General features: G+C 43.8%; 1 protein-coding gene across 2 annotated transcripts in view; it reads right to left on the bottom strand.

Annotated features, from left to right (window-relative positions):
- Positions 1 to 15060, bottom strand: part of ESRRG (estrogen related receptor gamma) — a 693205-nt gene extending 678145 nt beyond the window's left edge. For both annotated transcript variants that reach the window (XM_070385515.1, XM_070385512.1), the window contains exon 1: positions 14898 to 15060. The gene's annotated coding sequence lies outside the window, so the exon portion shown is untranslated. The remainder of the gene's footprint in view (positions 1 to 14897) is intronic.
- Between the last annotated feature and the right edge of the window lie 334 nt (positions 15061 to 15394).

Below are 15394 nucleotides of genomic sequence, written 5' to 3'. Positions count from 1 at the left end.
GGTTCCCATGTCACATCAAATTTACAATAAATAAGTGTATGTGCTTTTTTCCTGTTAGTATGTCTTTGTTTAATTTTCAGATCCATCCAAGGATAACGCTGTCAAAAGAAGCTTTTTTTCTCTGGTAGAATCCCAAATTTCCTCCTAACCTAGTGTTGATACATTGTGTAACCTCTGTCTACAAGCGATTTTTCTTACCTGGCTAATTCACCTTTTACTATTGTTGTTTAGTCACTAAGTCACGTCCGACTCTTTGTAACCCCATGAACTGTAGCCTGCCAGGTTCCTCTGTCCATGGAATTCTTCAGGCATGGATAGTGGGGAGGGTTACCATTTCTTCCTCCAAGGGATCTTCCCAACCCAGGGATCAAACCTGTGTCTCCTGCATTGGCAGGCAGATTCTTTACCTCTGAGCCACCAGGGAAGCCCCCTATATTCCCTTACTAAGGTTAAATTCTCCTACAATGGGCTGATCAATATATTCATTTTCCTTCTTCATAGCATTTGTCACAGTTGTAATTTCCTTACGTTTGTTTGTGGGACTATTTGATTGATGTCCAACTCTGCCATTAGACTGTAAGCTTCACAAGGACAGGAATCATACCTACTTCTGCTTTTCACATCCAATGTTTAACACAATGAGTCTGAAAGGGACAGATCGTCAATAAACAGAACATTTATTCATGGAATAAATGAAACAATAAGCAAAGAGTGGAGAAATGTCAGTATAGTGTCACAGAAAAGGTGTCAGCTGTGTTGGGTCTTGAAAAATACATAATCATTCATTAGGCAGAAGGAACACATGAGCAGAGAAACAAAGAAATGAAACAGGCTGGCAGCGCTCAGTATAACTGAAGCCGTGGGGGTGATCTGTTTGGGGGAGGAGAACAGTCAAGTGTCAGAAATGACGGTGGAGAGATTCAGGGACGAAGCCACAGAGGGCCTTTTGTGCACTGCAAAGCAATTTGGACTTTTGCCATGGGAAATCACTGAAGGGTTGTAAAAAGGGAGTAAAATGATCATCAGATTTGCATTTTCGAAAAATCACTCTCATGGTAGTGTGAAGGATGTCCTTGCTAGGTGGCTGTTGGAGACAGGGTGACCAATGAGGAGGACATTCTACAAGTCTCCGGGAGAGACGCTGAAGACACAGAGCAAGGTGGTAGAAAAGCATTAAGTGGAGTGGGCACTTTCAAAAGATACTTGAGAGATGAGAACAACTAGCAATGGAGAGTAAGGTAAAAGAATAAGTCAGGGTATATATCACACCCTGGTCTCTGGGCCTCTGGGAGGGTAGTGTGATCATTAACCAGGGAAGAGAAAACAAGATACAAAGTCAGTTTGGGTAGACGGATGAGTGTGTTTCTAAACTCAGCAGGATTTTTAACATTTTTCTTTTTTCACATTTCTTAAGATTTTATTTACTTATTTTTGGCTGCACTGGGTCTTCACTGCCGCACACAGGCTTTCTCTAGTCATGGTCTGGGGGCTTTTTTTGTTGGGGAGCACGGGTCCTAAGCACATGGACTTCAGTAGCTGTGGCTCCCAGGCGCTAGAGCATTGCTCAGTAGCTGCAGCGCGGGCTTTGTTGCTCCACAGCATGCAGGATCTTCCCAGACCAGGAACTGAACCTGTGTCCCCCACATTGGCAGGTGGATTCTTAACCACTGGACCACCAAGGAAGTCCAGGCCCAGTGGATTTAAAGCTGAGAGTCTTGTGCCAGAATGATTGGTGTCCTGCAAAATCCTCTTCCATCCAGTACTGTTTCAGCTGAGCACAAAACCAGCTACCAGTGACCACACTGTTCAGCCCTCCTACATCCCTGTGACCAAGTTCTTGATAATGGAAGAGGAGCCAAAGCGTGCAACCTCTCATTTGCTTTCAGAAAATTGCTTATGTCACATTTCTTTTCAGAAAACCAGGAAGTGGGTTAACTTTAACCGTGCCAATGAGACAACCCCTTAAAGGAGGGCTAGATGACCCTAGGTAAAGAACCAAAGGATCAGTAAAGCAGACAGCCCAGACAAGCATTCCATTAGAAGGGGAAGAAATTTTTAAACTTACTCTAGGGGGAAAAACTTACTTAATCCATAGTACTCTAGGGGGAAAATAACTTATTTAATCTATAGTATAGTGGAGCCTTATTTATGGGCCAAACAACATAGGCAGTAGGCAGCCACCTACACCAGTCTGGACCTAAAAAAAAAAAAGGAGTTCTAGGTCAACAATTGAGAACTGATAGCATAGAGATAGTTGTTAAAACCATGGGAATAATGACTTCCCTGGTGGTCCAGTGGTTAAGAATCTGCCTTACAACGCAGGGGACGAGGGTTCACCCCTGGTCAGGGAACTAAGATCTCATGCTGTGGGGTTGAGCGCACACGCCCCAACTACTGAGCCCATGGGCCACAGCTAGAAGAAGCCCACACACCACAATGAAATATTCTGCATGATGCAAGAAGATCCCAGGTGCTGCAACCAAGTTAAAATAATAATAATAATAAATGAATATTTAAACAACAGCGACATGGGAATAGAATCAGAGAACACTCTTGAAGACACACTTGGCTTTGTAATCCTGGCCTCACTTGTTATTTTTAAGGGATTTAGAGTAACTTACATCTACGAGCCTGTGTTATATAAGCCTATTATAATAACTGTATTAATGAAGGTAGCTCTAGCTTCTATAAAAAATAAATCTCTACATCTCAGTAGCTGACTTAATTTCTTTCCCATTTATGTGAAGTCTGGTTGCATGTTGAGTAGGACTCAGGCTCCTCCAGGCACTGGCTCTCCCTCCCCTAAGATCTTGAAGCCCTTTGTTTACAGCTTTTTTCTTTCTATAGTCCATGATGGAAAGGGCACATGTGTTCCTAACCATGTCAGCCTGGAAGCTGTATCCACATCTCAATGTGGAGAACAATCATTTGGCCCCAACAAATGCAAAGGGACCTAGGAAGCATGGTACCCACCTTGACAGTCACTTCCCAGCAGAAACGCTATACAGTGGAAATGGTACAGGAATCTTGGCGAACAACAGCCTCAAAAGTGATCTGTCCTGCTTGCTGCAAGGATGAAAAGTGAAATTGGATGGATGATATACCTAAGTGTATCACAGCTAAGAGACCCTCAATAATGTTCTCTTTTTTTTAATATTTATTCTAATTTATTTGGCTGCACCAGGTCTTAGTTGTGGCATGTGAATTCTGAGTTGGAGCCCGTGGATCTAGTTCCCTGACCAGGGATTGAACCCAGGATCCCTGCGTTGGGAATACAGAGTCTCAGCCACTGGACCAGCAAAGCCCCCATGTCTTATATTTTTCTCTGCTAGTTTCCCCTCTTTCTCCCCTAAATACACTTCTTTGGTGTCCCAAATATGCCTTATATGTTCCCATTTCTGTGTCTTTATTCATATTCTTGCCTTATATACAAAACTCTTCTTCTCTTTTCTACTCCACCAAATCATCTTCTACCTATTTTTAAAGACCAACCTCACAGCAATTTTCCTGGAGTCAGCTCTTCCTAATTCTTCATGGCCAGATTAAATGCCTTTGAAACACCATCACCATGCTTAAAACTCTTCGTGGAGCACCTACCAGATAGCTGTATGATATCATAGCAATGTCTGTTTTTACCCTTCCTGACTACCTCCCAGCCTAAGCTGTAACCTCCCTGAAGATAGCAATTGCATTTAACTCCTCTTACTCAAAGTGATTAAAAGAGTAAACTAAATTTAGACTTTAAGTTCAAGACACCAGCACTTAAGAGATCTGATATCCCCTCACAAAGAATGAAAAGGTGAATATTTAATCAGACAACTCTGGAAAAAGGGGGACAGAGGAGTCTGTCTTAAGTATTTATATACTCAGGTGATGACTATCTGAATTATTGAGAAATTGCTCCATTTCTTTATTTTGTATATCTGTGTGGAATTATGTGTGGTAATATGGAATAAAGCGCGTACTTAATGAACAATAAAGCAACATATCTTTCAATATTATGATAACTAAGAAAAGCAAACAATTCTGAAGAGGTTTCTTTAAGGACTCTCCACATGCATGAATCAAGGTGGTGATGTGGCAGTTCTCTGGGTAATCTGATAAATGTCAACATCCAAACTATTTAAATCCATCCATCAGGTGAACTCACCCCTGTGAGTTATCTGAGCCAAGCCACTTTGTTCTTTTTAGACAGAGCAAGTGTCTGAGAAAAAGAAGAACAAGAAAAAACAAAAAACCAAAGCTAGGAATCACTGGACTTAGGCAATCCACTGAAAAGGCCTATGTTTTCCTTTTTCCAACAACTATCTTGATAAAAGTGGGTAACGCATAGAAAGGAGGTCTTTTTCAGCAAATTAATCTGATTACACGCAGTGAGTCAAAGGCTGAGTGGTCCTCCAGTAATATCCAGCTTTCTGTCTAGGAAAGAAAGTGGCACGTGCTCTCCATTAATGCGACTCTTCCCACACCCAATGCTCCAAAATGGGCCCCAGAAATGCTAGAATCTCTTCTTCTGCTTTCACCATTCCTTAGCTGAGAGACCAGGGACACATCCAGGGATCACCCCATGTTCAAATCCACACCCCAGCCACCTATGAAGATGGCCCAAAGCTGATCTGAATCCCTGGATGCTAGCTCTTCGGCCAAAGTCCGCTCGTTGCTTATCCCAGTGCTCACTAGGCTATCAGAACACTACTACTCTGGTGGCTAGAGGTGCAGTGGGATTCCACTTCTACAATACACTTCCTGTCTCTATCAGTGCCACAGATCTGAGCCTTCCAAGGAAACAGAATCTCACCACAGTGTGTAGGAAGAGTGTGATCCAGAAGGTGTTCCATGGAGCACTAGACCTAGGAGGTAACCTTCACCTGAAGGATGCTGTAATACATCTGGAAAACACCACTTTCAACAGTCCTGTCTTAGATATTCACAGCACGCATCAGGTACATGGGAGGCTCTGAAGTGTACCTGCTTCTGAAATAATCTGTAAAAGCCATTATTTTACAAATGTGTCTGCTAAGAAAACTTTGCATCTCTACCATCTTTCCTCAATAGATGGGGTTCCATAAAGTCAGGGTTCCTTCACTGTTGACATAGCACTTCACATTTTAGTACATATTTGCTGAATGAATGACTATCCTATAGAAGTAGGGTCCTATAGAACACATTTTATAAAATAGTGATTTTTTAAAAAATCACACTTCTATGGAATACTTCTAATAAGATCAACCTCCCTAAACAAGAAGATCTCTTTGACTCTCTTATTTAAATCATGGGATTCTCCAGGCAAGAATACTGGAGGGGGTTGCCATTTCCTACTACAGGAGATCTTCCCAGGGATCGAACCTCTGTCTCTTGGGTCTCCTGTACTGGCAGACTGGTTCTTTACCACTAGAGTTACCTGGGAAGCCCACATAGAATACTTCCAATAAGAACAACCTCCCCAAACGGGAAGATCTCTTTGAATCTCTTATTTAAAACCCAGTTTGTCGGGCACCTATCAAGAGCACACTAGCATTCACTGTCTGTGGTCAGATTTCTCTTTTCTCTTCCAACTATCTTAGTGTCAAACTGACCTCACCAGGGACTTCACTGGTGGCCCACTGGTTAAGAGTTTGCCTTCCAATGCAGAGGGTGCCAGTTCCATCCCTGGTTGGGGATCCCTTATGCCTCATGGCCAAAAAAACAGAACATAAACAATAGAAGCAATATTGTAACAAATTCAATGAAGACTTCAGAAACAAGCCGCATTAAAAAAAAAAAAACTTGACCTAACCAAATATTTCAACATTTTTAGTATACAGACCAGTTAAGCCTAATGTTAACTGTATATAAATATATTGAAGGGACCATTAACAATTCTGGGTCCTGGGGATTCAGTATTCCTAGAGCAAGGCCTAGGATTCTACATTTTATACAAATGTCCTGGGTCATTGTGAAGGGGTTCAAGTGAAACACACTCTCAGAAATGCTGATCAAGAGACATGGAAGAGGAACCCTTGATTTGGCATCAGAAGCCTGGGTTTGAGGCCCAAATCTGCAGCCCTACTACCTGTGTGGTCATGGGCAGTCATCTCCAAGCCTCACTGTCCTCCCTACGGGATTCATAGTATGTCTATTACCTTCCCACCCACCTCATAACATTGAAAGCCAGCAGGTACTCAACATACACTGCACACTGAATTAGCAAGTTCACCATCATTCTATAGGATTCAATAAAGTAATCACAGCAAGTTTTCAACACAGAAAGGGTTTCTGCTGATTATTTACAAGCAAATAAAACAGGGCTAAACCAATAGTACTGTATGCCTCCATGTCAGCCCACCTGGCAAACTTCCACAGAACATTTGACTCACACTTGTGGACCCAACATGGGTCTAATCACGGTGAAAGCTCAGCCATGTGACTCTGATCACAGTGCACAGGTGAATGTTAAAACACCTCCTCTGCTTGGTACCAGACCTCTGAAAGATGGCCTCTTCACTCTTAAGTTGGCAAATGGCTAGAATAAAACTCTTTGGTTAGCATCTGCATGTTTACAAGAGGAATGTTCTTGCCTATCAAGTGTCCTCATGAATAATAACTAACCATTGCTCAAAAATTAGGATGCAATGGAATATATGCAATTAACATAGTACTTGGCATCTTTAATTCTCTCTCCATTCAGAAGATTCTTTTGGAGCCTGTAGCACTCAGGGCAATTGCTATGAATACTACTCAACTACACTGAGTTGAATAAGCATGAGTCAATCTTTTGAAAACACAGGAAATAGGGTTGACTGTTTCCCAACTTTGTGGCATATTCTGAAGCCTACTTTTTGGAGTAGATCTGATATTGTTTGTTATTTACCTTTTGTGTATAAAATAATGAAACAAATTCTGTCATAACTGAAAGATCTCTGCCTAAAAGACTAGTGATTAAAGATTTCTAATTGGTGGGATTTTTTTTTTTAATCCTACATGGTGGCTCAGTGGTAAAGAATCCACTTTTATGCAGGAGATGCAGGAGACTTGGGTTTGATCCGTGGGTCAGGAAGATGCCCTGGAGAAAGGAATGGCAAACCACTCCTGTATTCTTGTCTGGAAACTACATGGACAGAGGAGCCTGGTGGGCTACAATCCATAGGGTCTCAAAGAGTCAGACACAACTGAAGCTACTTAGCACACACACACATATTAATTTATATTATTCTCTGCACATGTGTTGGATTTTCTTCTGATTTTAAACTTCTCAATTTTAAAAGGGCTTGTTCCTCCACTTGAGTACTCAGAGGGTACCCAACTAATCTCTTTGGCTCATGGGATCTGTAGTTAATGACAGGAGCAAGAGAACTTTGCAAAAATAAATCCATGCCAAAATGTTTATCTGCTATATTTATTATTGCCTTCCTGTTTAATATTTTGGTTCTGATCTATTTTCCTTGTGTGGGGCTCATGTTAGCAGGAACAAGTGTGAATAATTACAGGACTCACCCAGGCAAACAAGTGAATGAATCAAGACAAGTTGGGTGAACCCATCAAAAGATGGCAGACTATCTGGATTGCTGCAGACTGTTGCCAGGAGAGAATGCAATATTGCAGCCCCAGCATTCCTAGACTTTCCAACGTCTCAAAAGAAGTATGACAAAGTATAGGTATTCAATAAACACTAAGTAAATCAATAAATGCAGAGACTCCAATTTTCATTTGAAAACTCAAAGTTTTAACTGTAAGCAACATGATACAGTCTAAAGAACACAGACTCTGGAGCCAGACTATCTGGGTTCAAAAATCTATCTCTGCTACTTATCAACTGTATGATTGTGGGCAAGTTATATAAAATTTCCATGCTTCACTTTTCTCACTTATAAAATGAGGGGAAATAGTACCTACCTTGTGGGGTTGTTTGAGGACTTAATTTTTTAATGTGTTAAGTTTTCAGACGATACCTGGTATATTTTAAGGGCTACACAAATAAGGAAACACACGCTACAACTTCAAAAAGCTTTATCATTTTAATACGTATTATTCTGTTTTTCCCTCAGATACCTGTAGGGCGAAGATGTTACCCTGCAGAGGAGGAGCGTGAGTGTCCCTCAGAATCCTTCTTGGCTGTTCAGGATAACAGCAACATGTGTGGATCATGCAAGAACTCTGTGCATGGACACTTAGAAAGAGTCCAGTGGTTTGCCCAATACGTTATTCCATAAAATGGCAGATGTCAGAATCCAGTCCAAGACTTTCGAGGGACAGAATCAGAGATGTGTCGATCAATGTTCACCACAAGCCTGCTTCCTTCATAACTAAGAATGAAATTAAATGAAGAGCTGGTTCAAATCAGTTAATTATCTCAAAACAGCCAATTTGAGAAAACAGGCAAAATCTGTGCACTCAACAATGTCCACTTATACTCGTCCTCTTTGTGTTAAGGTGCTTTGCAATACTTTAGTTTCTCTCATCTATGACTCCAAGACCTTTCTCCTGGGAACTTTACAAGTATATTACCTTACTACACAGCCTGCGTGTGGCTGGGTTAGAAACATCCTGGCAACATTTTCTTTGATCTTCCTGGTTGTTGTTGGTTTAAGGCAGATCCTGAATGTTATTTAAACAGAGGAGACTATTTGAAATTTCTTGGTAGATGAATTTGATAAAGATAATTAAAAAAAAAACTACTGTCATCTAAAGATAAAAGATCTCATTCATCAGACCTTGAATAACCCAGGACTTCTTCAAAGAAAAAGGTCAATGGAGCCACAGCTGCTTCCTTCACTTGTACAGCGGTAACTTTACACACTCCTTGATAATCTACATTTGGTAAAGTTGCTCTCTTGCATTACAGGACAGTTTGTTTTTTTTTTTTAGGATTCAGCATTTAATTTTTTTGGTCCTGTGTTCAATCTGTTTCCCTCTGAATGAAGAATGTACCTATTGTTTAAAATAACTTCTACTAAATTGGACTTTATCAAAACTAAAAACTCTTATGAACTGCAGGGTAATACCAAAAGGGTGAAAAACAATCCAGAGAATGGGAGGAAAGATAAATATTTGTAAGTCATGTGTGTGTTAAGGATCTAATACTCAAAATACATCAAAAACTCTTACAGTTCAACAACAAAAAGACAAATAGGGAAGCAATTGAAAAGGAAGCAAAGACAATGAACAGATATTTATCCAAAGAAGATATTCCAATGGCCAATAAGCACATGCAAAGATACTGAGCACCATCAGTCATTAGGGAAATGCAAATCAAAATCCCAGTGAGATAACACTTACACTCACTAGGATGGCTATGATTTTTTCAAATGGAAAATAAAATAAATGTTGACAAAGATGTGGAGAAGTTGGAATTCTTAGACATTTTTAATAGGACTGTAAAACTGTATAGCCACTGTGGAAAGCAATATGGTGATTCCTCAGAAAGTTAAACACAGAGTTAGGATATGGCCAGCAAAAATCTGAAAACATAGGTTAAAGGAAGATTCTGAATAGTGTTTAAACAGAAAAGACTATTTGAAATTTCTTGGTAGATGAATTTGATCATGATAATTAAAAAGAAAAAAAAAAAGGCTGAATGGGTTCAAACGAATTTTGTAGTGAATGTTCACAGCAGCATTGTTCATAATAGCCAAATGGTAGAAACAACCCAAGTGCCCACCAGCACAATGTGGTATATCCATAAAATCAGATATTATTCAGCTGTAGAGAGGAATGAGGGACTGACACATGCTACAACGTGGCTGAACTTGGAAACTACTAGGCAAAGTGAATGAAGCCAGGCACAAAGGGCCAAATATTAAATAATTTCAGTTACAAAATGTCCAGAACAGGCAGATCCATAGAGACAGAAGGCAGCTCAGTGACCACCAAGGGTCGGGAGGAGGAGAGAAGGGGAGAGACTGCTTAACGAATACACAGTTTCCTTTTGGGGTGATGAAAATGTTCTAGAGTTAAATAGTGGTGATGCATGGTAGTAAAAAGCCATTATGTTGTATGCTTTAAAAGAATAAAAAATGTTGGATGTTACAGCATCTGAAATTTTACCTCGTTTTAAAAAAAAATACTGGCTTGAGTCTCCAGTACTTAGCAAGAGCTTCTTTTCCCCTACAAAGTTACTTCATATATTGCCCAAACAGTGTTTAAAAGTGAAATACTATATATAGAAGATCAGTGGCTGACAAGTTCTATTTCCTGTATTTCACTGGGCCATTTGTCATTAATGCTTTTGCTCTTGAACGGTATTCTTGGTTCATCAGTTTACCATTAAAACATCAACTTTCCCAATGCTACATTTCCACTTCCAAATGTTTCCTGTCAATAGTTTAACCAATTTAGCCAGCTCCTATTAATGAACATATGTGGGACCTTCTGTCTTCAAAATGACATTAAAATGTTTAATTCAAAATAACAGAATACTGATGACTCTGATAAGAAGAGTGATATGATTTATCATAAGTCAGTAATTTGAGTCTTTCCTTAATTTACACAAGATAAATAGAAAACAATGACATATCTGATAGAAAAAAAATAGAATCTGGAGGAAAACTAATCATTCAGTAAGCCTCCTGAAAAAAAAAAAAGATATATATTTATTTTATAAATCTATATATATAATAATACATTTATTTGCTCCCAAAAGAAATCTTTTTAACTATCAAAATGTTAACAATAAAACAGAGATTATACAAATGGGTCAGTAGAATCTATTATATGCTCCAAACTTAATTTTTCTGAGCTGCAAACTTTCAGATCAACTACCTGACCTGAAACAAGGGGAAATGTGGAAAGAATTTTGAATTTAGGGAAAAAAAAAATCTCCTTTGACTCAATACTTGTGAAGCAGTTGATGGTAGATGCCCTTAGATCAGAGAATATAGCTGTAAACAAGCATGACAAAGTTGCATGGAAAGTTCTGCAAATAAATCTAGCTGTCAATGAATTTCAAAGATATAATTTCCTGAAATCATGTTAAATACCTGAGCCATGACTTTTTAAATCTCGAAGAAAATGTCTACATAAAAAGCCATGTTTGTCATTTGCAACATGTCTATTTAAATGTTAACATGACTGGGTTTATTCCAAACAGGCAGAAGAAAAAAGAAAAGCAAGTATTTGGATAATTTGGGTTTTAAAAAAGCCCCTCACTTTCATCTTCAGGTAAGTATCCCTTTCAGGTGAAAGCAAAGGCGGTTTTAGCCAGAATTGCCTGGAGAAATGCAGAAGGAATAATCCTGTCTCGTAGAAGCTAAACATATCTGGTTCGTGGATGTTATTGTAAGGAAATTTGAGAAATAACAGAAACTGAAACCAACTGTTGAAGGTGAACAAGAACTTGGTGAAAAGAAAGGCTTATATTTCATGTTAAAATCAAGTCAGATGGAAGAGTGCACAGAAGATTTTACAGGTCAAATTCTGAAAATCCTTGACCAGAATATACATATGAACACGTGGCCACAACAGTCACAGAAGTGGAGAATCCTATTCCTTCACTTAAGAGAGAAAAAGGAAGTTAAACTGGTGAAACCGAAGAGGAAAGCAAGGAGTCAAAGGAACTTTCTTGCCAGTCACTTGGATCTTCTCTGGATTCTCCTTAAGCCCTCTTTCCACTGACATTTCAGACCTCAGTTTTGTGCTCAGAGACGTGCAAATTTATAATCGACTGAAACCTTGAAAGGACACAACTCAGCTCTTCTTAGTGTTCACTTCTTCCTGAGAGAAGTCTCTATAAAGAACACATAAGCTAGGAATTGCTAACATAGCTTAGGAATGGCTGGAGTCCTGGGATAACTGACCCAGGAAAGACTGGAGATGAGCATAGGGAGAGGAATTGCTCCAGTTTTCAGGAAAAGTGACCACTGCTTACAACCTTCCACACATACCCAGCAGAGTCACAGGTCTACCTGGGGAAAGGGGTGGGGTGGTGGTGGGGGCTGCTGAAGTTCCTCCTAAGCTCCAGTTTTAGGCCCCAGATGACCCAGTAGAGCAGCTCAGGGCACCATGAAGAGGACTGTCAGGTGTTCTGCTCTGATTTTCCATAAAACTGTTACCACCGTTTACAACCATGATCTAAGGTCATCCAAAAGGGCAAAGCCTGTTTGCAGGCAGGCATGGGTGGCCTTCTCTGCCACCCTTCTCCCCCACAGTTTCTCTCTCATCACTTGTAGATCACTGATCTGAAGAATTTCTAAGAGGAAACTCCCCAGTCCTCTCTCTTTTCAGGGTTCCTTGAAATCATGAGCTGTTTGGAGAGAGAGAAATTTCTTCCTCCATGCAACTAAGCTCATTTGGACACTAACAGGCCTCCCCGTTCTCTGCCCTCACCTCCTTCCATACACAGCAAGTTTATTCTCTTCTTTTGTCTGGATGTCGGAAGGTCATTCTCACTCAACCGAGAAAGAGAACTTGGGTCTTTCCTATCTAGAATTTCCACCTGAGGGTAAATCCCCAGGAGTCTGGAGGCCCCGAAACAGAAGCAGAGTGCGGAATGTCAGGGATGGAAAAGAATCTGCAGCCAGAAGGGAGAACTAGAAAGATCTGGGGGAATCGCAGCGCAGAGAACTGAGGCAGATCTCAGGACAAGTTTATTTTATTTCGTTGAGCTCCCCGAAGCTCCCAAGTTCTAGGATTCCTTCAGAAAGTCGGGGGCGAGGTGGGGTGAGGAGCCCAGCTAATTCTCAAAATTCCTAAAGGCGAAATTATCTGGGCAAGCATTCCTCTCCCACCAGAGCGCTGCACTTTGCGCGCGCCTGCGGGGGACTCAGATACTGTGCCAAAGTAGACTCGCTGAGAGGGCGCGCTGGGCCTTCTCCATCTTTGACCAGTTCCTGAGCAAAGCGTGTCGTGTCGTCCAGCGCTGGGGACAGGGAATTTCCATGTGGTTAAGGGTTGAGCGCTGAGGAAGCTGAGAAGCGTGTCAGATAAAGCACGGGCTGACGCGCCTCCACTAGCCGGCCAAGGTCAGAGAACTTGGAGTGGGGTCTGGAGGTGGATGCTCTTGGGCTAACGCCAAGGCTCTTGAAACATCGTGCTCTTTTCCAAGGAGATAAGAAGGGATACAGCTAGCTAGAGACCACACCTTCCCTTTTATCTCGTCTTTTCTTTCATTTCCTTTTAATTTCCATCTTTCTTACTTTTGATCGTTTTTCTTCCTTTTATAAGAAAAGCTTCCCCGAACCTGTGCCAGGGGAGCTGAGTGGCACTTACTGTCGGCTAATGGGGCGGAGGAACAGAGGAGACACCGCACCCCCAGCCCCCGAATTCCGACATTTACAGGTCCCCGCCGCTTAGTGTCCGGCTGTAAAGTTGTAATAAATTTGCCATCTACCCATAACCCCACATGCAGCCCAGAGATAGCAGAAGATAAGTGCCTCTGAATTTAACTTGGCGGTCGAGTTTCTGAAAGCTCTTTTGGGCAAGCCGGGGTGAGAATCCGGGTAGCTCCGGGCCAGTTGGGGGTGGCCCCCGTCCCGTCTGAACCAGATCGTCCTTGCGGAGTGAGCCCAGGAGTGAAGCAGGGACCGACTGGAGCCGGAAACAGGCCTCAGACCCCGTTTCTGTGCCGGAAACCCTGAGTGCACATACTTTGGAAAGTCGGGTTCCCCCTGTGGCACTGCCATAGACCGGGGCTGGGTCTTCGCTCCCTACCACTTTTGTCCACAGACAGACTGAGCGCCCTGAGGGAGCGGCCACAGGGGGATTCAGGGACATCCACCGTGAGAGGAGAAATCGGTGATGGGGCAGAAATTCATCAGCGGGGGCCAGAGCCCTGAGCGCGCCACAGGCGAGGCCGCAGTTCTTCGCTTGCTGATTCTTAACCTCTCCCCACCTCCGCGCTGGAGCTCAGATCTCCAGCCAAACGGATCCGAGCCCCGGGTTATTTTCAGTCATAACCTTCTCCACCCCCCCAAATGCCGCGCCTGGGCTCTGAGGGGGAAAGGGTGGTTTGAACTGCCCTGCGCGAGTCTCATGGCCGCCGCCGCGCGCCTGCGGCAGAGCCGGCCTGGTCGCGGCCCCGAGGGCACAGCCCTTCCCCGAACCACGCGCGCGTCTGGCGCTCCACTCGCCCGGGGCTCGGGGCACCTCTCCAACCTGCCCCGCTCCCTGCTCCCCGCCCCCATCGACTTCTAGGTTCTAAAGCACAGAAGCATCGTCTAAGGCGTTAGCAGGTAGAAAGAGGAGACAAGGTCAAGGCCCGCGGACCTCCGCGATCCCCAAGCTTGCGCCCTTGCTGTCTCCGCAAGCGAGTCTTGTCCACAGCCGAGGAGAGGAAGGGTGTCGCAGACCCCAATTCTATCTTAAATTTGGGATTTGACGCTGTTTCCCGACTACCCTCCGCCAGCGCTCACATTCTTCCCTCCTTTCCGCCCGGCGCGGTTCCTAGATTTTAAGACATCTTGTCCTTCCCCCCTACAGCCCCCATCGCAGAGGGATGGTTCCCAACCGAGAAGCTTCACGAACACTGCATTCCCATCCTGCGGTCGGTCGGTGCCAAGACAAGAGGAAAGGTCTCGCGATCAACGCGCCTCGCCCACCCCTACCCCCCGCCCCCCGTCCCTGCTACCGGGCGCGCTCCCGTACGCGCCTCCCTCCCCCAGACCCACAGAGTTTTCTTCGGTAGGAAACACACGCGCCCAACCCACCCCGCCTCCCACGTAAAGGCCAGTCGCCTGTTTTTTTGTGTGTGCCCAAACTCAGCTGGAAGTTGAAAGCAGGGGAGTCAGAGAAGCGCGGAAATAAAAGAGTGAGAAGCGAGAAATCAAAGGCAAGGGGAGGAGGAAGAAGGAAGCAGCCGGAGGTCGCACCGGCAGAGGCGGAGGCCAGCCCCCCGGGGGCTCCGGCGCGGCGGCCCCCGCGGCCGCGCCGCCCCCGCGGCCGCCTGCCAGCCCGCGCGCGCGGAGCCGGGTCAGGCGCGGACTCACATGGTGGGAGTGCAGAGCCGCTCTCTCAACTACTACGCGTGGGTGGTTTCGGGGCTGCTCCCCGCGTCCTGCTCCGGGGCTGCCCGCGGTGTGAGGGCAGAAACAAAACCAAACCGATCACGGGACGCGGTCGAGACGGGCCGCCCGGCGCCGCGAGGACCTCTCTCACTTTGCAAAGGAAGCGGGCGCGGGGATTCGGGCTGCCGGGTGTAGCCTATAAATAGCGAACTTTTAGACGGAATCAACTGACAAATGAGAGAAGCGCGGAAATTTGCGCCGGATTCCCCTTCCCCGGGATGACCCTCCCTCCCTACCAATCCCTCCCCCAACACAGCCACTCTGCTGGCAGGATTTGGGAGGGGGACAGATGGGGGTGGGGTGGAATGTAGTTTTACTCCGATTTCCAGTAGTTTTGTTATTTTTGCCAGGAGGGGTGTACTCCGCCTCTTTGCCTCCCCCCGCACCCTAGCGAAGCACTAGAGGCACCAACTGGGAAG

The sequence above is a fragment of the Bos mutus genome, chromosome 16 (genome assembly GCF_027580195.1).
Source record: "Bos mutus isolate GX-2022 chromosome 16, NWIPB_WYAK_1.1, whole genome shotgun sequence".
NCBI classification, from domain to species: domain Eukaryota; kingdom Metazoa; phylum Chordata; class Mammalia; order Artiodactyla; family Bovidae; genus Bos; species Bos mutus.
The sequence above is the reverse complement of the archived record's forward strand: the minus strand, read 5'-3'. Positions and strand labels throughout refer to the sequence as shown.